The 24,126-nt window shown below is 40.2% G+C and overlaps 1 protein-coding gene and 1 pseudogene across 5 annotated transcripts in view; both read left to right on the top strand.

The window, feature by feature from the left end:
• fhod3b (formin homology 2 domain containing 3b) overlaps positions 1-24,126 on the top strand; it is a 583,240-nt gene that overhangs the window by 72,979 nt on the left and 486,135 nt on the right. The gene's annotated exons all lie outside the window — the stretch shown is intronic.
• LOC132206683 (ferritin, higher subunit-like) lies at positions 7,345-7,848 on the top strand (annotated as a pseudogene).

The raw sequence follows: 24,126 nt of genomic DNA, 5'->3' as shown, positions 1-24,126 counted from the left end.
TGGACCCCCTATCCATTTAAGGATGTGTCTACTACCATTGATGACTGGATGTGGCAAAATTGCAGAGCTTAGATCTGATCCTTCAGCTGAATGTGGAATTGCTTGCTACTTGCCTTGCTTGGCATGCAATTAGTCTTGTTTGATTGATAGCTTCTTCGGGTTCCGGCCTCACTTTTAGCTATGCCCAATGCTGCTCCTGGCATGGCCTCCTGCACTTTTCTCTACCAGGGTTGATGCTGTGGCTTGATGGTTGCCCTAGAGTGGGGAAGACATCCTGGGTCAGAAGGTTGCAGATTGTCTTGGAGTAGAATTTGGCTATCATTACAACCCAGGGTTGTAATGTTTTTACAATGTTTTACAAATAGAGAAGACTAAGAACTCTACCTGTATAGATGGATTCGGATGAAAGTAGGTATATCTGCTGTCTGGAATGATCTTGTAGCCAAAGTCTCGAACTACTGAGCCATGGACTTTTTACATTAATGGGAAAGTGTATTTAAAAGCATGACAAGTTAGGTGTTACCAGATGTGGATGGCATTTCACATAAACTTCTCCGTGCTGCATGCCTGTTGCAGAAGAAAAGCTGCTTTCAACATGTGGTTTATAATATTAGCGTTCTGTTTATTCTCCGAACCAGGATTCGTTTTAATAATATGTTTGCTTTTAATTCAAAATATGGCCTATATTTCATAAACTTGTATCAATGAAATCTATCTCTCAAAATGACAATGTACTAGTAAACTAATCCAAGCGAAGCTTTTAAAACTTTTAGTATGAGGGTTGTTCAGATAACTTTTAAATTTCAATGACAATTTTCACAACTTCTGTGTTGGCAGGATGATTATCTTTTTTTGGGGAGCTATCTAAAACTTGGCTCAGACTTTTGCACACACTTCCTTTTAAAAGTTTTATAAAGTTAAGACCAATTTGCTTAAACTGAAGGGTTTGCATACTTTGTTCAACGTGCCTTAAATGTCACTTTTATACAACAGTTTTGGGTTGACCACGGGATGGTTGAACTTTCTTAATATATTTGGAGTTAACAGCTGCTTGAGACTGAATTTGAATGCATTTTTAAAAATGCCCTTGTTGCTTTACATCTGGAGAGTTAACGTATCGGAACAGACAGTAAAATTATTTGTTTGAGTAAATCTGTTTGAAACCAGCTTCCAACATATAATGGCTGTAAGCTCATTGTGCTTCTCTCATTCTTTAATTGCCCCCAAACCTGGTTAACAGAAAGAACAGTCTGACCCAACAGTCTTGTGTACTAAAACTGCAGGACAGTTGAGCCTTTAAGCAGATAATGATGACTCTCAGTAAGATGACAGCCAGCTGTCATGGAAATTCTCCTGTACTCTGGTGATTTTAGTCTGTAGTTGCATTCCCAGACCTGTACACCTGAGATTCTCCTCCCACTTAAGCCTTGGACGTATTGGGGAACAGGCTGTTCTGGAAGTTGAAACCTGAGCTATGAGCCACGTTAGGTCAATTCACTTTCATCTGTGAAAGGCTGATCAAAGTTTCAAAGCACACCTGTCCTTTGGAAGGGCTAATGTACAGGGTTGAAAACAGACATATACAGTGAAAGATCCTTGTGGAAAAGGGAGGGATCAGTTCAGCAAAGCAAGATGAGCAGCTTTATTGTAGCTCCTGATTATAGTGGTTTTTGCGTTTCCTATGATAGTTAACTGAAGTGCTGATTATTTCCATGTGAGCCACCTTGTTAATGTGTTTTATCCAGTAGTTGAGGTTAAAAACTGAAATGGTTACACAGTAACAAAGAAATAGCATGAAGGATGGGTGCTAGTTTATGGACTTGCAAACTGTAACATTTGTTTCTTCCCTTTAGTTGCGTTTTGCTAATTTAAAGGGAAACTATTTCCCTGTTAAAATGCCAAAAGATACAACCAGACTCCCCTTGTCTCTAAGACCAGCAGATGACTGTTTAATGTTTCTGACTTTTGGGCTGTTTTAATGAAGTAATTTGAGTTTATAACCCCATTAAAGTGACAGATGGAATGCCATTTAACTATTGAGTATTAGCTGTTTCTTGCTATTTTATTTTTGTCACTTGATCTCTTGTATCTTTTTTAAAGTTGGAACCTTAATGTACAAAATTCTATTCCAGAGACCGAACTGATCTAAATAGATTCAGTGTTTATGCTCCACACAAACTATATGGATATTGCCATCATCCTCAGTTCCTTTCTCCCTCACGTGCTCGCTAGCTTCTGCTGACCACCCAAGAGCAGAGTAGGCTATTTGGCTCCTCGAGCATGTTCGCCGTTTAGTAAAATCATGGTTGATCTGATTTTTGTTGCCTTGACTCCTCTCCGTTTCCAGCCTACCCTGTACATCCTAAGGTCTTGGCAAACAAGACGACCTACATTTTTTTTGTCTTTTTACAAATTATTCAAGGACCCTGCCCGTGCACTTCCTCTGCGGAAGAGAATTCTATAAACATGTGATGGATTTGCTTTTTAAGATCTTGGCCTTTAAATGGGCGACCTGTTTGTACGAAGTGTGAAGCTGGATGAGCGCAGCAGGGCAAGCAGCATCTCGGGAGCACAAAAGCTGACGTTCCGGGCCTAGAAGCGTCTAGGCCCGAAACGTCAGCTTTTGTGCTCCTGAGATGCTGCTTGGCCTGCTGCGTTCATCCAGCTTCACACTTTGTTATCTTGGATTCTCCAGCATCTGCAGTTCCCATTATCTCTGACCTGTTTGTACTGCCTGGTTCTGGCCACTCCCCTTAAGGGGCAGCATCACGTCTGCATTTTTCATGCAGTGATTGCAACAGGGTCAGCCAAGTGGACCTCATAGAATGAGTTCACTGGTCAAGATTAACAGCCCCAACTGGGGAGCCCTGGCTGCCAGATATAAACTGGAGTGTCAGAAGTTCTGTTCACAGAGCTGGGTCAGTGTCAAGGCCTCCATGTGTAAATAAATGGTGACCAGGTAATGTGATACCAGCCTCTCACCCTTACCCTGTTAACGTCCCCTTGGAAAGATTCACGTGCTTTAGTGTACATCTTTGCCATTTTCCTCAACCACTCAGTTTGTGAAGGCAACTTCTGCAACTTGACTGTTTACGTTTTTTTAGGTGAAGGAATGTCTCTTGAATTCCCAATTGATTTTCAATTCTGTTTTTGTCGGTCAGTCCTAGTTTTGGTCTGAATGAACAACTCTTTACCAAATCCAGCAGTGTGGGCTTATCATCCGCCCTTAATGGGAAAGCACCAAACCTGAGGAGAAGGCATATAATTATGCAAAGATGACTGGCAGGTCAGAATATAAAGAATGGCAGAGGAAAAAAAGTATAGCAAGAGTTTGGCAGGTATTTTAAAAGGGCTGAGTGAGTAAAACCAACCTAAGAATGGGAGTCAAACAGAAGTAATAAGGAAATGATGGATAAAGTGAAAACACAAACCATCTTCTGTAGAGGATACAAACAAAAATCTCTAGTAACTGTGCACTAGGAGGTGGAACAAGAGAGGAATTCATCAAATTTTAAAAAAACAAGACAAGTGAAACCAATCAAATTAGGGTTTTAAAAGAAGTTTCTAAGTACTGAATGCATTGGTGTTTAACTTTCCAAAATTCCCTCAATTTAGAAAATGTTCTGTAGACTGGAAAGTAACATGTTGCCCTGTTGTTAATAGACAGGAGACAAAGATTGGCTATTCGGCACTAACCTGGTGTCTGTCAGAGAATGTTTGTTTGTTTGTTTATTTAGTCTCTAATCAATTATAGCTTTATTTCGAACAGTTAGCATCAAGTGCAATCATGTTTTAAGCAATTTATTGGAGTGCCTTTTTGAAGGAGTGACATGCATTGTGGGTAAAGAGAAGCCCGTAGATATTACACTTGGAATTCCAGAAGCTAGTGATTATGATTGTGCTGTACCTGCATGGTAACATTTTGTAACTCCTGTACTAGGATGCCAAACCCCTCTGCGTCTCCAAATTCTGCAGTCATTTTTCGTCCAAGTAATAACCTGCTTTTCCACCTTTCCTGACAATGTGAATAACTTTGTAGTATATTCCATTGCTAATGTTTTTGTTGGCTCACTCCGCCTAGCCTACCTGTCTGCAACTTCTTGGTGTTCTTCTTAATATGTTTTCCTGTTTGTCTTGGTGGTGTCAGTCAATTTTAGTTTCAGTTGCTTGTCTCCCTTCACCGAAGTCACTGCTGTAAATTGAGAAATGTAATCAAAGACCTAATGCGTATTCTGTTGTCTGTAGACTGCATTTTGGACTCCTTGGCTCCTACTGTGGAGGACATTTGTCTCTTCTGACATCTGTCTACCTTGTGGCCCACTCTCCTCATCCTCCATTTGAACTGCATCATGTACCTTGATGCCATGACGAAAGTGTCCTTGTTTTTATTTTAAATCACATATTGCAGATATGATGGACAGGTTTGGATGAGGTCAAAGGTTTGGGTTCTTGCCACTTTGTCCAGAGTTCCACATTGTATCTACCTCAACACTGTGGTAGCAGTACTTGAATATTGTAACTAATCAAGATCTATTGCTTCCTGGTGATGAATTCGCTTTGATTTGTGGTGGTGTGTTGGATGAGTACCTGAGAGCAGAACTATTGCCGATCTATCCACGAGAAATAATTTTTTCTAATATTCATCTGGTTAGGTAAATGTTTTGGCCAAATCACCAAGAATCTTTGGTCTGTGAATTGTGCAAATAGTAATGCAGGTTTTTTAAAAATGTCTGCCTGAACTTAATGCAGACAGGAACTTCTTGGCTTTGGTCTTCTCTGAAGAGCAAACATAATTATAGTCTGCCATTGATTGAGTTTGGAATTTACATGGCGTAACAGAGCATGAGAAGCAAGTAATTGGAGAATACTTGGACACAAGTGCTGTGTGTCAAATCTTCACGATTGAAAAGTGCACATCATGGAGTCTGACATCCTGTAAATACTGTAAAACAGTGAGGCAGAGAAATGTGCCTGGGAATGTTGGAAGCAGAGATTAATGGATTAAATGACAGTTCATGGCTTTGCACTTGATCGTTTGCTCATTCACTTGCATGCTATTGAGGTCATTCCTATCCTATTCATACATGTGAGTCTGTTCTGTGAATGCACATCAGTTTAGAGAAGGTTCAGTTTTTTAAAATGAGGTTTGTTCTTAAATTCATACAACAGCCATCACCTATTTTGTATCCTGCTAAGACACCTGCAGTTATCCAGGTCCAGTCCTGCAAGATTGCAAGGAGAGGGTTCGCTCGTTCAATGTGAAGCTTTTGCTCCTAATGCATTTGGTAATCTTGAAGCTTGTGATTTGTTGAGATCACATTGCATTACTACATCACATGTCATCATACCTGTGGCTGTAAATGGGAAATCTGAGTGTACTAATGATTAAGTACGGTTTCAATATTGATCATGCCCATTTTCAAACAGGTGATTACAGGTGCAGAAAAGACTAAAAAGACTGCCTTGAGAAATCCATCCTTGTTTTTCAATTGGATATGGATGGGAGCATGGGTTTACTTTTTAAAATGACTTCAGTTGTTGTGTAAATTTCTAACAGGAAAGGAAAGCCTGTCATTTGTATACCATTGTTCACAACCTTGATGTCCCAAGTGCTTCACTGCCCATTAACTACTTTGAAATGTAGTTATGATTAGAATGTAAGATCTCCTCCATCGTAAGATGTACAAGAGGAAGCTGTGGATAGGCTTTGCTTCTTCTCTTCCCTGCCCCCCCCCCCCAACTTTCCCCCAAACACCCCTACAAACCTGTGAAGAACCAACAAACAAGGGAGTTGTCTTCCCAGGTAGTTGAACACTGTTGGAACAGGCTATGTGTGAAGAGATAATCCAGGAATGCTTATGTGGTTTATAGCAAAAAAGGATATTTCATTATTCAAAGAAACGAGGATTTTTACAATTGCCCATTGAGTAGACAGTTTTTTGTTCCTTGATACTTGTTTGAATTGGAATTTTTTAAGCATTTTGGAGCGATCTTCAAAACTGCAAACTTGCAGCAATTAGCGTCGGGTTTTTTCCTTCCAGGTGGCCGACGCAAAGCATTGTTAAACAGCTCTCTCACTCTCTCGTACGCTCTCTCAATTTTTTGTTTTTCTATTCTCCTAGGCAGGTTTGCGCTTGGGGGGAGTTTTATTTATAAGGTCTTAATTTGCCCATTCTTTGTTTCCTCCATTTTCACTATGATAATTTTATTAGAGATGTTTGTAAATGCTTGTACAGAATTTTGGGTGATTATCAGCAAATCCAACCACTCCTTTTTGTTCTAGAAAAATATCTCCATGCCATCATGAATGTTTCAAATGACTGTCAAGAACAGATAGCAGAGCAAGATAAGTGGAGGACTCGAACTGTTGAACTTTTTAAGCTTCTTCCTTTTATTTCCCCAGTTTAATTTATTAAAAATTTTAATGTAAGTTATGACTTATTTCATTATTTTTATACAATTCTATGAAGTAATGCTTAACCTTTTAAGTCTTGTTTCTCTTACTATTTTGTACCTGCATCACTAATTTATACAATTTTCCGTGTACATCTATTTTTGAGTACAGGTGGCAATAAAATCTAAAATACAAGAAATCTCAAAATCTGATCTCAATTTGCCAAACTTCGTTCAACATTAGTGCTGACTGTCATCCCACTGCTAAATTGCAAGTAATCCAAGTCATGTGTTTGGAAATAATTTTCTAAAATTCTCTATCGCTTTGAAACCACAGCTGGAATATAGAACCGTCTGAACCCGTTGCCCCCTGCCGTCGCTGAACCCGTTGCCCCCTGCCGTCGCTGAACCCGTTGCCCCCTGCCGTCGCTGAACCCGTTGCCCCCTGCCGTCGCTGAACCCGTGCCCCCTGCCGTCTGCCGTCTAAAAGGATGAGGACAGTGGCTACGTGAGAACACCATCTACTGAAAGCCATTTACCATACTGACATGGAAATGTATCCTGTTCCTTTGCTGTCACTCGGTCAGAATGCTGGAGCTCCCTTCCTCAAACCACTCATATACCTGTACTACATGGACTGCAGCAGTTCAAGTGGTTCACTGCTACCTCCAAGGGTAATTTGGGCTGGATCATACTGGCAGTCCTGTTTTTTTAAAAAGAAGCCTTTGTATTCATGGAAGCACATTTGTGTTGGAGGCAGAATGGTGACTGTCTTTTAGATGGTCACGGAATGTGATGGCTGTCCCACAAATGAGAAGTTTGAGTAAATTGAGGCTAAATTCTTAAAATTGTGAATGACCAGTGAATCTGAGTGAGTTGGTGTTAATTTGTGGTTGGGTTTGTATTTTTAGTGGGTTTTTTTGTTTTTTTTGAAGTAATTGTACTAACAAAATGGACTCCCAGATTTGTCAAAACTATCACCAGGATTGTGAAGCTGCTGCCAACAAACAGATCAACATGGAACTGACTCTGTTTCCTTTCTCTATCAGTCTTTGTTACACTTTAACTGGGATGTTGTTTCCATCCACAATTTCTCCCAGTTCCTCAAAGATCAATCCCAGGAGAAAGGGGAGCATGTGAAGAAGCTGCTGAAATTCTAGAATCAGCGTGGAGGCTGAATCTTCCTCCCAGGATGTGAAGAAACTAGAGGGATCAGTCTGCAGGCAATGCAGATTGCCTTGGATCTGGAGAAGATAGTGACCCACAGTTTGCTGGATCTACATCAGCTCGCCACTGCCCAGACTGACCCTCATTTGTGTGACTTCCTGAAGACTTGTTATTTGGATGAGGAGGTCAAGATCATCAATCAACTTGGACTGTTTCACCAACTCGAAGCATCTGGGTGCTCCTGAGAATGGGTTAGGCAAGTACCTGTTTATGGAGGACAGCAGTTAGTGTGGCATTGAGTATTGTTTTTGCCTTTTTGTGTCCAACTCCCTCTCCCCTTGGATAACTGCAAAGGAAGTTAGACTAAAGAAATGAGTGGCTATTCTGGGGGAAAACAAAATATTTGGGGCAGCATGGTGGCTCAGTGGTTAGCACTGTTGCCCCACAGTGCCAGGGATTTGTTCAATTCCATCCTTTGGGCAACTGTTTGTATGGAGTTTGCACATTCTCCCAGTGTCTGTGTGGGTTTCATCTGCGTGCTCGAGTTTCCTCCCCTGAAGTGTGTGTCTGTGTGACTCTATGATCTCATTGAAATGATCAAGAATATGAAGGGCCTTTGCAGGGTGAATATTTGCAGATTTATCTGATTGTAAACATGGGGCCAAGGAGGGAGCAATTGTATGAGAAGGATCCAATCATTAAGACAAAGATGAGAAGTTACTTCACTCTCAGAATTTCACATTCACACTCCTCTATCTCTGGATGCTGCATGACTGAAGATAGTCAGTATGAGAAAGACAGACAGCTTTTTAGTTTCTCAGGTAAATGAGGGATACGGAGAATGAATAGGAAGTGGCGTTAAAGTGAAAGAGAAACTGTGATTGCATTGGATTGAGTAGTTTTCACAGATCAAATGGCTTAACCACTCAATCTTGTGAAATATACAAAATACTGTGCAATAACATTTGGTGAGTAAGCAACAACAAACCAGTATAATTATATTACTACTGTAGGTCATCAGTTAACATTTGATTGCACAGCATTGCAAATGGAGCTCACTGACACTGGGAAACATCTGGACAAATGTAATTCTGTGACACAATTGGAAAATGGTCACTGAAACGAAGTTGTGTTCAAGATTGCTCATTGGATGGAACAAACCTGTGTATTCAATGGTTTTGCCATAAAGGAGTTTGGGTGGGTTCTGTTGCAAGTGTATTTTGATATTGGAAAGATACAGTGATCAATTTACTATTTAGAGGCAGTAAATTAAAATAGGTTTGGATAACACAGGTTGGAACTTTTTTTTTCTTTTGGATTCGATCAAAGAAAATTTCTCTTTCTCACCCCGGTGTTCTGCAGATCCCCTCTGATGTGAAATGTGTCAACCTTTCCCTTGCACGTATTTGCTTTAGAGACTGACCAGCAGTAGTGTTAGATCAAAAAAGTTAGGATTTCATGCACTGAAGTCTCTGCTCTTGTCTTTCAACTTCAAAGTACACCCGTGAAGGAGTGAGATGGGACGCCATTTCAGTTAGCATCAGGAGCTATGCTGTCTGACAGTCAAACAGCCTGAATTAAGATTGGGTTCTTCTAGGGTTTTGATTCTTCTTGCAAAGAGAAGATGAGGAAGCAAGTGTTAAGAGCTTCGCAGCACATGAGTTTTTTTCAGTATGGTTTCTTCATTTGGGTGTCTTCAGAATGTTACCCTCTCTGCTGTCATGGGCATTTTCCTAACTAATGGAAAATGCATAAGAATTAGTTGAATGACTCCCTTTGACTATCTTTTGAGGAGAGTGCTAAGTCAAAATTCGTTCAACATCAATACCAATATCTGGAAGTCCACGTCTAAAACTTCAGATGCAGATCTATTCCCTGAGGCATAACTCTGTCAATTCACTCGTCCTTATTTGTAGAAATGAGCATCTGTAGATTTTTTATCACCTACAGAAATACAATGCCATCATGGGAAAAACATTTTTCCTGTTTTTTTTGACTTGGTATGACCTTTTTGGAAAGGATCTACTTGTATTGCAGAGATTGCACTGATTTTGGCTTCAGTGGTGTAAAAAGTATGTTTCTGTAGGTACAATAATTTGAAGATTAAGTTGTTTTGGTTACTTATAAGATAAGGCACTGCTTGCACACTGGAATGTGAGGAGGAGGTTCTGATGTTCATTTTGGTTGTCGCTCTTTGCACATACTGGTAGATAGAAATCTGTATAATTGTGCCAGGCTGTGAATCAATGGTGCATTCCAAGATTTATTGATTAAGGAGCAATAAGCTGAAAGACTTAAAGATATATGCTGCTTTTCTTGAGCTTTTGGATTTTGCAGCAACAATGTTTTGACTGTTGCCCCTCTTGCAATGAAGAAACACTGCAAAGTTCTACAAGCTGTAACACATCTCTTCCTAAAGAGGCATAGAAGCAGAGTCTTCGAATATTTTGCAGGCAAAGGTGGAAATTTTTGGCATGCAACACTTTAAGTTACTTGAGGAAGTAGAAAGGAATGTGAATTTATTTTTCAGTTTTTAAGGTCAAAGTCATTTCAAACATAAATCAAAACAGCTAGAAGTCATGAGGTTTCTGTCAATTGATAAGAATGTCACCCAGTGAAACATTTAGTCTTCAATGTGAGTCTTAGTACTGAGGGGTAAGAAGTCAATTCCGTTCAGAGAGGAGATCCATAATGGCAGATGTGCTGGTTGTCAGCAGTCTAAGTAGTCATGGCTAGGAAAAGGACCAGAGTTGCTTAGGCTCAAGAAACAAAGCTACGGAGGTGTCAGACAAACATTATACACATTCGAAACCATGGATTTTGGGAACCCATGTTGAGTAATAAATGAAATGAGTTTGTGTTTTTTTTAAAAAGGGTCTGAGGGAGAGACTTAGTAAAGGGGGGAAAAAGTGAGCAAATGGACAGCAGAAATTGAATTGAAAAGCAAGTATTGATAAGAAATGGGTAGTCTGTTGAAGTTTTGAATGACTTACTGCTGGAGTGAAAGACGTGAATCTTCTGATATTTGTATGGGATTTTATCAGAACTACTGGAATCATGTAATTTTTTTTAATGTAATCAACATTTTTGTGCTTTTGTCGAAAGTTCATTGAATATTCAGTAACTTGCCTCCACAATAAACAAACAAGAAAAATAAAACTTGTGGTGACAGTAAGGGCAGCAGCTGTTAGAAGCCATAGTCAATAGATGTGAAGCTGGAAAAACACAGCAGGTCAGACAGCTGTGCTTTTCCAGCTTCACACCTACTGACTTATGGTCTGCCAAAACATCTTTTACTCAAAGATTGGACTTGTCCTGCATTACCGTTTAGCTCAAATCATATACAGCCATTTTGAGCAATATTCAAGACAAATTGATGAATGACATTGAGGAAAAAATGCTGAGAGCATGGGAAAATCCTGTTCAGATGCATCGTTATCCATGATGTACAACGGCAGAGCAGGCTTGAGACATTGAATGACCACTTGCTTATGTTCCTAATTTGACTGTTAATGGTGTTGATTGATGAACACTTAGCTTGATTGAATTTTTCTCCCTTTACTATGACGTCAAACTATTGATATTGACTAAATAAAAACCAAAAGAACTGCAGATGCTGTAAATTAGGAACAAAAACAAAGTTGCTGGAGAAGCTCAGCAGGTCTGGCAGCATCTGTGAAGGAGAAAACAGTTAATGTCTCGGGTCCAGTGACCCTTACTTAGAAGACTGTTCTTAACTGTTAACTGTTTCTTCTTCCTTCACAGATGTTGCCAGACCTGCTGAGCTTCTCCAGCAACTGATATTGACTAATGCATTGTATCTGTTCATTCTGGTGCTGTTAGCATATTTCAACACAAGGACTGTAGATGCAGGAAACTTGAAGCAGTTAAAAACAAAAACTTATGCCTCCTCTAGGTCAGTCATTTTCAGTGGAAAGCTTGCAATGGGTTGGCAGGCAAGAGATTAAATCTCAATGGTTAGTGTATAAGGCAAGAGTAAATGGTTGTAGGATAAGTAAAGCACTTAAAAGATGAGGTGTGAATGGTAGGAATAGCAGCTGCCATTGGAACATCCCCCAAAAAGCAAGAGAAAAGAGAACAATTGCGGGAGGGGGCACCTTTGTTTCCAATCTGACGTGTTTGAACCCCAAGTTGAGTTTGAATGTCTAAGTGCCTAATGAAAAGAGATGTTGTTTCAGTATGGACTGAACATTGACCACTGCAGGAAGTTGACAGCATTGGTGGGAGCAAGGTGTTCGGTAATCCAGTGACCGCAGGCCAATAATATAATCACCACCTGATGAAGTTTTTTGAAATGATTAAGCTGATATACAGTCACTGTAATAAATATGCTTCCATTAATATTTTATGGAACTCATTAAAAGATTTATTTCAAATGAACCATCGTTTTTTAAGTTTAACAATGAGATGCTTGGATTATTTTAAACAAAAGGTCATTGGAAGGTCACTTGGATATCCATTTTTAACACTAGAAGAGATAATTAGGCTCAGTAAGCTGTCGGAGTTTTTTAGACTGTAGAGCAATGTGGATTTTCTTTGGTATTTTGGCTTGTTTCTGATTATGACTTGGGAAGGGCATTTGAGGTGTAGCCTGCTAAAATAAGTTGCTCAATTAATCTGTTATTTGAGAACCATTTATGGACATCAGATGTGAAAACTGAAAATGTTTGTAGCTATTCTTCTGAGCAGCAGGACCTGCATATGTCAAGTGACATCAGACTGAAAGCCATCTGGAACATTTCACTCCTTAGCTTTCTCTTCCTGAAGAATTAATTATTTGGGCAAAACATCTATCTTAGACTTTCTGCAAAGACTGCTTTTTTTTTTCTTTTAGTCTGTTAATATAGTCAATATTTACTGTTTCATTTTTTTAAACGATTACCTTTTTGTGTTCACAACGTATCACTTTTGTGTATTCACATAACCTGCTGAGAAACACTTTATCCATATATCTCAGTGTCTATGTGCATAGATCCCTGAAAGTTGCCACCCAGGTTGATAGGGTTGTTAAGAAAGTGTAGGTTGTCAGGTTTTATTGGTAGAGGGATTGAGTTTGAGCCATGAGGTTATGTTGCAGTTGTCCAAAACTCTGTGGCTGCATTTGGATGATTGCATACAGTTCTGGTAGCCACATCATAGGAAGGATGTGGAAGCATTGGAAAGGGTGCAGAGGAGATTTACCAGGATGGTATGGAGGGAAGGTCTTATGAGGAAAGGCTGAGGGACTTGAGGCTGTTTTTCGTTCGAGAGAAGAAGGTTAAGACGTGACCTAACAGATATACAAGATGATCAGAGGGTTAGATAGGGTGGACAGTGAGAGCCTTTTTCCTCGGATGGTGATGCTAGCACAAGGAGACATGGGTTTAAATTGAGGGGAGATATCGGACAGATGTCAGAGGTAGGTTCTTTACTCGGTAGTAAGGGCGTAGAACGCCCTGCCTGCAACAGTCGTAGACTTGCCAAGTGTAAGGGCATTTAAATGGTTGTTGGATAAACATATGGATGGTAATGGAATAGTATAGGTTAGATGGGCTTCAGACTGGTTTCACAGGTCGGCGCAACACTGAGGGCCGAAGGGGCTGTACCGCGCTGTAATGTTCTAATATCAATAACTGGGTAATACAAATATAGATATAAATAATGGAGGAGTGAAATGAGTATGAAATGAAGTCTGCTTTGTGGTAACACTTGGTTAGGAGTAGATTTACTGAGAAAAGCCAACACTGATTTGAAGACAAATTTCGGCGAATTAACCTGAGTTTTTGTTTTCAAGCAGTGGTTCGATCAGTGTAATGTAGACAGAAAGTCTGATATAACTCCAGCAATTTTAACTCGACAGTGATATTGTAAATGTGAAGTTGACTGAATGATACAGTTGTGAATGACTCCTTTTGCAGACTGGAGAAAGGTGCCTGGCATGACAGTACTAGATTGCCACTTCTCCATTTAATAACGTAGGCTTGGGTGTGCAGGGTGCAGCTTCAAAATTTTCAGGTGACTCAAAACTGAGGAGGACTGTGGGAAACTGTCAAGGAGACATACAAGCTGAAGAAAATAGTAGAGATACGGCAGATGAAATTTCACGTAGAATAGGTGTGCAGGAATTCATTTGGTGGCATGTCTAAGTGGTTTTAACATTGATCTTGCACTCTTTTAGAATGATACCCAGAGGTACCTGGGCGTGTCTACACTTGAATCATTCAAGGTGATGAAGTAGGTTGATGATGCTTAAAAGGCAGAAAATATCTTGGCCTTACTTTAAGATATAAATAATAACAGTTTTTTTGAGGCAAACCTTCCATAAAGCTTTAGTTTGAAAAAACTACTACTGTCGCCAAAATGGCCACGTCACTTTCAGAAGGATGTAAAGTGGGGGTGCAGAAAATATCCATGAAGATGGCCCAAGAGACTAGGAATTAGAATCTGATTTTTATTATGACATGTACTCAACTATAGTGGAAAAGTGTACAATGTCACCACTCCTGGTGCTATCTTCGGTGCAAAGGTACAAGATAGGAAAAAGAAAAGTTCAACATTACAGCCCTTGCGCAGCATGGCTAAGCACACTTGCACTCCTCCCCGCAAGGGTTAGATCTCCTCCATGCTGGGCCCAGTCTCCTTGCTTGATGGCACTACAGACGCACCGGGTTGTTTGTTGTCGCCACTGCCACATGCCAGGGGACCTCTTGGTATCTTGTTCTCTCCCCCCCCCCCCCCCCCCCCCCCCCAATGCTGGCTTACTCGTTCGCCCACTTTTTTTCCCTCTCCCTGTCCCTTCCCCCTCTCTTTCCCCCAGACACCCTCATTATCCTCTGTACTGATTCACACTTGCACTCAAGCTCGAAGGCAAGTAGATTAAAGTGACGAAAGAAAAAGCTAGGATTTAAGTGGGGGGAGTGGGATGGAAAAATAAAGCTGACTATCCGTGATGGGCAGCGGCCGCGCACCACACTGTTGCTGTGCTGCCATCTTGGAGATCAAAACTGAAACAGCTACGTGGAGAGATTAAAGAAGCTGGGAGTTTTCAGCAGGTTGAGAGGAGGTTGTGATAGACATCACTGTCATTAAGGATCTGCGGAAGAGAATATGGGGAGAATCTGTTCCCATTTGATAAATGGTCAAGGATCAAAGCATTTGAAGTGGTTGGAACCTGGAATGTACTGCCTGAGAGTATTGTGGCAGGCTGAATTTGTCCTTTTCAAAAAGGAATGGACACAAACTGGAGAAATAATTTTGCAGGACTATGTATAAAGACAGTGGAGTGGGACCAGTACGGTTGCTCTTGGAGAGATGGCACAGTTCCAACTCTTACCTTTCTATGAAAAAAGAATGGTAATTGGCTGTAAGCTTGAAGTTTCCCCTGTTTGGTGAAGGAATCACTGTAAAAGTTGGCCAATAGATGCTTTCCATGAGTTCAAGTTTCATAAAGATAATGTATGAATTAGAGTACAACACAATGCTTCACATCCAGCACTTGTTTTTAAATCATTCCTAGAGTGAATGGCTGATGGTCTTTGTTATATTGCTATGAAGTTCCTACTTTGACATTTAGCAGGTGATCAGTGGGAAATGAGCTTTTTCATCAGGACAGTATAGATTAAAGGGTCGTATGAGGTTTTTTAAAAAAATGTTAAAAAGGATAATCGAAGCAGGCTGCTTTTTGAGTTCAGGTCTCAAATTAAGGTTAGAATGCAAGATGTTTCAAATTGAGGGCTCAGGAGAAAGCTTTTTCCAAATTTGAGGCCGTTGAAATCGTTTTGAAGGTTAGTAGTAATAGATTTACTCTGGCATGTTCAGTTTCTGATTTGATCTGCTCATGATCCAACATTCAATTGCCCAATGTGATTTAAGACTTTGCTTGTGTTGGGCTTCAATGCAACCTGGCAGGTTAGTCTCCAAGTTTTGTAATTTGCATATCTTCAAACCAGCTCACTGTGCATGTTCAATTACCAATAATTGGGCAATAATTGACAAAAGTTGCAGAAATGGTGACTGTGGGAAATAAAAATTGGGATTACCCGATATTCTAAAATCACAGTTGATCACTTGAAATTTTAATTTCATAAATTGACTATTATTAAAACTGCAAAGGTAATGTTGCTGAAGAATATTTCACGAGTAAATTTCCAGCCAAAAATGCTTAAAGCAGGATGTAGCATAGCAGTGGAGTAGAGAGGAAAGATGAGTCTACCATAAGCTTCAGACCATGTAACAAGACCCATGTAACATTTCTGAAGAAGGGTCCAGACCCGAAACATCCGCTTTCCTGCTGCTCTGGTCTGTCTGGCCTGCTGAGTTCAGTCATTCAGTTCCGCATCTTGTTATCCCAGATTCCAGCATCGGTGGTTCCTACTATCTCTCATGTAACAAGACCCAAATGTTGCATCTTTTTGCTTAACAGAAGCTAGGAGAATTGAGATTTTGATGCAGGAGATGTGGATAGGGTTAAAGGACAAGAGCTCCTAGCAGTCTTGGTTGAGTAATCAGCATTCCTATAGACCTCTACCTACTGTGCGTGTGGCTGCAAAGGTCAAAGGCCAGGCTAATCCAAGGGAGGGAATAAGAATGATTAATTCTGAATCAATGACATTCAGCTCTTTAGCTAAGAGGCGAACCTACCAACAGCTCAAAGTAACGACTTAAGGAACAGTGTGTTTGCAGACTATTTAAGTTTTATACTTGGGTGGAGTTGCAGTGGTGTTTCAATTTGATGAGGGAATGTGGGGCGTAGTTATTACTTGATGCTTAATGTGTAGAATTGTCAAACCTGTAATTTACACATTTGTAAAAATGTCTCATTCTGTATATTTTGTCACTCGGTGATTGCATGAAAGCTTAATGTGGGGGTGGGGGAGGTGTGAAGTAAGGATGCAAATAAGCCATTTTGATATGAGGCTATAGTATTTAGATCAGTCAAATTATTCAAATACTAATTACTTTCCACATGTCTAGATTTGAATCGCAAGATCATTGAAAGTGAATGTAAATACTGCACACGTTTGCTAAGCTATAAATTTTTGATTTTCTATTCGCTTAGTGAGAGGGCCACTGAAATGAGTTATTGCTGGCTGTTTGTCAGGCAGATAATTATTGTTGTCAATGTTGAAAAAGTTGTTTGCAATACCAGGATGGGAGCGAAAATGAGCTGATGTATAATTTCTCTCCCCCCCCCCCCTCCCCCCCCCGCCCCTCCCCATGTAACACCTAAAAATAAAGCTCTAACCTCTGGTGACTGTCTGTACAGAGTTGACACGTTCTCCGTGTCAACGTGGGTTTCCTCCCACAGTCCAAAGATGTCCAAGTTGGGTAGATTGGCCATGCTGAATTGTGTGTAGTGCTCAGGGTGTGTTGATTAGATGGGTTATAAGGGGATGGGTCTGGGTGGGAAGCTGCAAGGGTCGGTGTGGACTTGTTGGGCCAAAAGGTCTGTTCCCACACTGTTGGGATTCTGTGATAATCTTGCATTTGGATGCACTAATCCAAGAGCTCTAGACTACAACCTGTTTGGTAGAAAACTTAGAGATAATGGGAACTGCAGATGCTGGAGAATTCCAAGATAATAAAATGTGAGGCTGGATGAACACAGCAGGCCAAGCAGCATCTCAGGAGCACAAAAGCTGACGTTTCGGGCCTGGACCCTTCCTCTCTGATGAAGGGTCCGGGCCCGAAACGTCAGCTTTTGTGCTCCTGAGATGCTGCTTGGCCTGCTGTGTTCATCCAGCCTCACATTTTATTATCTTGGTAGAAAACTTGGGCATTTTACTGGTGCTGTAATTCACACATCAGTGCACGCTACCCTCTTTCATTCATCTTCAGCAACCATTTGGGCAGAATTAAATGCAAGGTGACAAGTGTTTGACATTTTTGTTTCTTGTATTAGGCTGAACCAAGTGTTTTGTTCTTTTTTTATAGAGTATTTGTTGCTAGTGCAATGAAGGAATTGTAGAAGTGCCACAGCACAAGAAACCATTCAATGCATTCATGCTGGTGACTGTGTAATAAACCAGCAATCCATTCCAGTTGCACTTAACAGTAGCTGCTCCATAACCATACATGAGTTGAGTTTTACCATTTACTCTACCTAACCAGGCAGCACATTCCTGACCACCACCACCCACTGGTGCAAAAGCTTTTCCTCCTGTTCCCCTTGAATCCTACTGACCACCACCCTAAACTGAAATCTCAAGTTGACCTTTTTCTGTGACGGGAAAACAGTCTTCCTGTCTATTATACCTAAACCCCTTCTTATTTTGTACACCTTAATTAAGTCCCCTTCTTGCTCTGTTTGGAGGAAAGCAGTCTGAGACTATCCCATCTTTCCTCATGCCTACAAGTTTGCAAGCTTTGGAAATGGGCAGTTATGTCTATCCTGTAAATGCAATAATCATAACTATACATATTGCAGCGTAGGGTGAACCAGTGCCTTCTATAGTGTCAACCCTATATTCCTGTTCTTCTATTCAGTATCCAATTAAGGGAAGAACTCAAGAAGCCTTTTTATCAAACTTTTGCCCACTGTCCTATCAATTTCAGGGACTAGAGGCAGTATGCCCATGGTTTCTTACTTCCTCTCCCCTTCACCATAGCCTCCTGTTTGTATATTCCCTTGTTTTTGTTTGCTGTCTTCCAATAAATGGTGTTGTACTTCTGTAGATTAAATTGCCAGACAACTGGCAAAGGAATTCAGCCAAGCCATTCATTTCTTCCCTCTGTGGACAGTTGTTGTTTCACTATCAATTTCCCACAAGTTTCAGATCGTCTGCAAATTCTCCATGCTTCCCACGTTCAAGTCTAAATCATTCATGTCTACCACAAACAGTAAGGGAGCCAAAATTGACCCCTGTAGAACATTTCTGGAAACAGTTTTACATTTGCAGAAACAGTTTTGTGAACTTTAAAATTGTCATTAACTCCATTTTTTTTTGGATCTAACTCTCCATGTTCCTCTGTTTCCATGGGCTCTAACTTTTAACTCTGCCATGTGGGAACCTGTCAGAAACTAAACTCCAACATCTACTGCACCGCCATCTCCTTGTTACTTCCTCAAAATTTTAGGTAAGCTTCTAAGGCATGGCCTTTCCTTAACCATGTTATTCCTGATTTAATCTGTGCTTCTGCAAGTGATGTGTTTGTCTGTCTCTCTCTCTCTCTCTCTCTCGGTTCTAATTTGAACAGTAAGGCTGAACTGGTATACAATTAATTTGTCATTCTTTTTCTTTTGGATTACTGGTGCAGCATTTGAGATCTCCGGTTGCCTAGTACATCACCTGTTTCTAGGGAGGATCAGAAATGACCCTTGGAGCGTCTGAGATTCCCTTTTTTTTATTGAATCATGTTTGAGGCTATCTTTTGATCCCTTTTCAAGGGGGTCAGTCCCATTGCCGGTTTGCTGCTCAGTATGCTCATTTTATCCCTTTATTGTACTATCTTCAAACAGAATATCTGCATTAACCCTCTCCTTTTTAAAAAGATAATTTAGTTTAAAATCTTCACTGCACCAGTGTTCTTTGTCCCAGTTCTTTTCTGTCACCCCATGACATTACCCTGCTCCCAGGAGCAGTCTACCTGGATTCATATTGTTGGTTGCAGAAACTCCTGTCTGATGCCAGGATTTATAATATCTCCTGTCACTATTGCTGTCCTCCTCTTCCTCCCTTACCTATACAGCTGAGCCACCTGTGGTGTCACTGACTCTTGGCTCTGGCTCCATGTTTCTGAGGAGCAATATCTAAAATGGAATGCGAATTAGCACATAGAGGTGTGAGAGACTGCTGCATTACCTGTTTGGTTTTTGTTTCTTTCAAAGAGCTGGCAGTAACCCATTTCCTTGCTGCTGTTTGCTTCCAACATGCAGCGTGATCACCTTGCTTGGCGCTAGTCACTGGATTCTCAATGTCTCTCACACATTGGATCTTGAGCTGCCATTTGTGTTCCAAAGTCTGGAGTTCAAGCTTGTGTAGCTACTGAAACTTCCTGCAGGTTTGTTCATGTGGGGCAAATCTGTACATGACTTTTACATACTACAGGATGTCCACTCCACTTGGCTGAACTGTCCTGACACATTGCAACTCTAAAACTTGTATGTCTTACAATTAGAATAGGAAGAAAACTTAGAAATACTGTTCAATCGTCAGCATCTTGCCCTCTATTGAAGTAAGAGGCTGGTCCTAATGCAGACTTCCCCCTTTTCTGCTGTTTTTCAATCTCTCATGATGCTGACTGCCTGATACATGGTTTTCCCATTTCCTCCTCCTGTAGGTAACATTAACAGCCTGTCACAAAATCCCACCCCCCCTTCTCACCTCTTCAGGAATCTTGGCGATTTTTATTTAAGCTGGCTCATCAGAAGTTAGAATTAATGTTGTTGCTAAATGAGTAGGCAATAAATCTGGGTAGTTATCAAAGGAGGATGTTCCATCAGGACTAAAGAATCTCCGTATAATGAGATGGATAATAAGTGTTATGAACAGAATAATACACTGACTACTTTAGCGTCGGGGATAGCAAAAGTCACTCCAGTGTCCTTCTAAATGCATGCAGAAAGGCCAACAGATTCTCAGTTTGGCTCGATTTTAAACCACAAGTCTGCTTGTTTGTGATTAATGGTACTTGAAAGTAAACACTCCAGCTGGCTCCCTGGGTCACAGGGTAATCAGTTAGAGCGGATTGGCAGGAAGGGAATAAAGGGTTATGGGAAAACTACTGGATACTTTTTTTAAAAAAGTGATTCTGACCGGGGTCATCAACTGGTCTGATAGTATTCCCCTCAATTGCTTAACTGTACTTAAATATCTTGCATAATTAATTTAATATGGTGTCTTGAATACATGTACATTTTTTATCCACTCCTTTCAGCCCCTCGCATTGATTACTGTGCTCAGTTAGACCACAAATGCTCTATACCTTAATTCCTTGCTCCAGTCTTTTGCTCCCTACCCCGAACAGCCATTGTCTAACAAACTGATCTTCTGAGCTTTTGAAAATGTCAACTGTCTTGAAAAACATGATTCCCTGCTTTTGAGTAGAAATCTGAAAATCTATCCATTTGTGTGAAAATGCTTCAGGAAGTTACACTCAAACAGTTTTACACTCATTTTATGAATATGACCCCCTTTTTTGTGTTTGAATTTGCATATAGTTGCTCCCTGTTTATGACCCCAGCTTCACACGAAGAATTGCATGAATACAGGCTGTGCCAAAACTCCTTAATAAATTTTAGTATTAAAAATGTAATACTTAGGGTAGACCGATAAGTAAGTGATCAAAATGCAAACCTAGAATTTCAGCCAGAGCACCACTGTTGGTACAGTGCTACTTTAAACTGTCTGTACAGAATCAATGAACAATCCTTTTATTGTGGCTAAAACTTGGAGTTATACCAAATGTCTCAATTCATTGTATTTCTGTGATTTTAACCAAATAAAACATGCACAAATGGATGGATGTTGCTATTTGAAATGGCAGCAGAGGAAGGCAAAAGAAAATCTGATTGTGACCTTTTAAGTACGTGTCCTTCTTTGAGTGCTAAGCATCTGGAGTTGCTATTTATTCAGGCCAAGGTGTCAAAGCCTCATTTGTCAATCTGAATTGGATATTTTTGTCGACATTTGACTTGTCCATCTATATTTGTTTCAAAAGTGGCTTTTTTTTTAGATTGACATCTGATAAAAGCCATGTGACCTAAATAACTGAATACTTCAGGCTACAATATTTTTCATGCTTTAGGGTTATTAAAGTTTCTACTGAAGCTTATTATAAATCAGATTGTCAGTGTCAGCTATTTGGGACGCAGAATTTGCTCTGCTTGCCAAAGGAAAGGTAAACATGCTGACTGGGAGGCCCCCAAAAAGGAGTGATGCATCCAGAGTATTGGAGTTCAAGACTCAAGTTCAAACTCACTAACCTTGCACTTTGGGGTTCAGTAATTCCATCGATGTAATAGCTAGAGCATGAATATTTTGCATATCCAAATTTTTGTTTGTCTTTTTCATTTTGGTTAAGGACAAAAAGAAACCAAACAAAATTTGTAGCCTAGAACATTTTCCCTTTTTGTTTGTGAATGGTGGTATGTATCTAAATAAAACGGGTTTGGGGAGGGGTGCACGGGTGCGGGTGGAAAGAAGTTTGATTGGATACCATTAAGCTTACATTCTCTAGTCAGCTTAAATCTGATCATTTGAACCTGACTGAAAAAACATGAATTGGATAAGACAAAAACAGTTACAAATAGAGCTTCAGGTTTGATTTAAATGCCGTAATAGAAATACTTTTTAAAATTTTAACTTTTATGACTTCACAGTTTTATAAGACTTATCAGTCTTAAATTTAAAAAGAAGCAAACCAATCCTATTGGGAATGACGTACAATTTTTAATTCCTCAATTTTTGTCCTGAATTTTAATCATGAAATTGCCAAGTCTATCTATTGTCCTTTTTTCTCATGTTTCAACTGCTGTTTTGTAATGTGTTTAAAAATGCATAACTTTCAAATGATTTGGGATTTATATCTCCGTGTGCAGATGTTTTATTAGCTGTAAAGTTTATAAATCCTTATCAAATGTAGGGATTTTGAATGGTCAAGATGAAAAGCAAAAGCTGTAAAACACTCCCTCTAACAAAGATGGTTACAGCATACATGAGGTTTTTGAGACCTCCTTCATGTGGAACTAAGTTTATGCACTTGGAATGTACCAAGTGTTGTCCTTGGCAAGTCAGAGATCAAATCTTTACTTTTTAAGAACAGACCACCACAACTGAAGGTGCAGGCCTATTGAATGCACCTGGGAATCCCCTGACAACATTAATACTCACTAGTGGTTACCGACCTGCTCTTATGTTAATACCAGAATTCTAGGGAGGGAGAAAAATGCAAACGTCAATTGATTTTTGAAATGCTTTGAAATTTAAAAAAAAATCAATCCCGGCACCTTGGAAAGCCAACTGAACAAACAGAATTGAAGGAAATCTGCAGCATAATTCCAAGAACAGCTGGTCCTGTTGTCGACTTAAAATTGAAACCACTTCAAGATTTCGTTTCCCTGCACCTAGTCCACGAATGGTCTTTGGCCTCTGTTGAGAATGCTGGTATTTCAGTGAGGAGCATGACCCAGTCCTTCACATTGTTCATCATTGGCAGGATCTGCAAGAAAACCATGGCAACTGCTACAGTTACAAATGATCACCATGCTGTTTTTCTTGGGTCTTGCTGCTGGAGCTATGTAAAAGATGAATGTGATTAAAAGCAAATTGTCTACATCTGAAGGCAAGCAAAATTGATTCTTAAAGACGCTAGCTTTTGAAGAGCAAATCAGTAGAATGCAAATAGTTCAACTGGAGAGCCGTGATTCCGCCCGCCCCCAGCCCCCCCCCCCCCCCCCCCCCCCCCCCCACTTTGCTCAGAACTTCCCTAACTAGTTTTTCAGCTCACTGGGGAAGGAAGTGGGTCAAGTGACATACATTTGTGGTTAAAACAGTTTGAGAACCTGAGGGTTCCATTTCTCATAAGCCTAATGATGGTAAAGGATCAGAAACTGTCTGTCATGAGTGAGAACACTTAACTGGAGGAGGGATGATTTTGGAGTTGAACAAAGATCTCATCTAAACTGTTTATATTTAACTGCTTTTTTTCGATAAATGATTTGATGCAAACTGTTAAAGCACAATAGCAAGTTTGTGATGACAGATGACTGAGTGAGCTGTGCAGAGGATGTGAGTCTGTGAAAAGAATATTGATAGGTTCAGTGAGTTGGCAAAGATCTGGCAAATGAGCTATAATGTGGAAAGTGTGTAATTGTACTTTCTGCCAAAATGGGGGGAAAAGCATATATAAATTGAGGCTGCAAAGCTAAAATGCAGAGAGATCTGGCTTTCCTTGTGCATGGATCGTAGAACGTTACTGTATCGGTACAGCAATGAATCATGAATGCTAATAGAATGTTATGGCTTATTACAAGGCAATTGAATGTAAAAGGAAGGTGATTACAATTCAGTTATGTAAGGGAATCTGGATTACTGTGTACAGTACTCATCACCGTACATGTTGAAAAATGTTATTATGTTAGAAACATTTCAGAGGAGGCTTGCTTGGCTAATGCCTATAGAGTGGATTACTTTGAGGAAAAGCTGGACTGACATTAAGCCTGTATCCTCTGGAATTTAGACTCTGATGTGACTTAATTGAAACATAAGATGCTGAGGGCAGTTGTCTGGATGGATGTGGAAAGGATGCCTTCTGTTATGGGGGAATGTAGAATTAGGCGTCTTAGTTCAAAAATAAGAGGCACCATGTCAGACAGATGAGGACCCCTACTTTTCCTGAGGGTTCACAGTCTATGGAATTCTTTTCTTAGAATGCCTACCATGTGGAACCAGGCCCTTTGGCCCAACAGGTCCCCATTGACCCAATTTAATAAAGGGCTTAATGGACTTAGACTCTGAAATTGTGAGCCAATTGTGACAGAAAGGTCAGTAGCCAAATTCAAGAATGATATTTTTTGGTTCTTTTGAAATCAATTTTTTATTGATGCAGGGTGTTATGATCTGTATA

This window comes from Stegostoma tigrinum, chromosome 2, assembly GCF_030684315.1.
Source record: "Stegostoma tigrinum isolate sSteTig4 chromosome 2, sSteTig4.hap1, whole genome shotgun sequence".
Classification (NCBI taxonomy): domain Eukaryota; kingdom Metazoa; phylum Chordata; class Chondrichthyes; order Orectolobiformes; family Stegostomatidae; genus Stegostoma; species Stegostoma tigrinum.
This window is presented reverse-complemented; position numbering and strand designations above follow the sequence as displayed.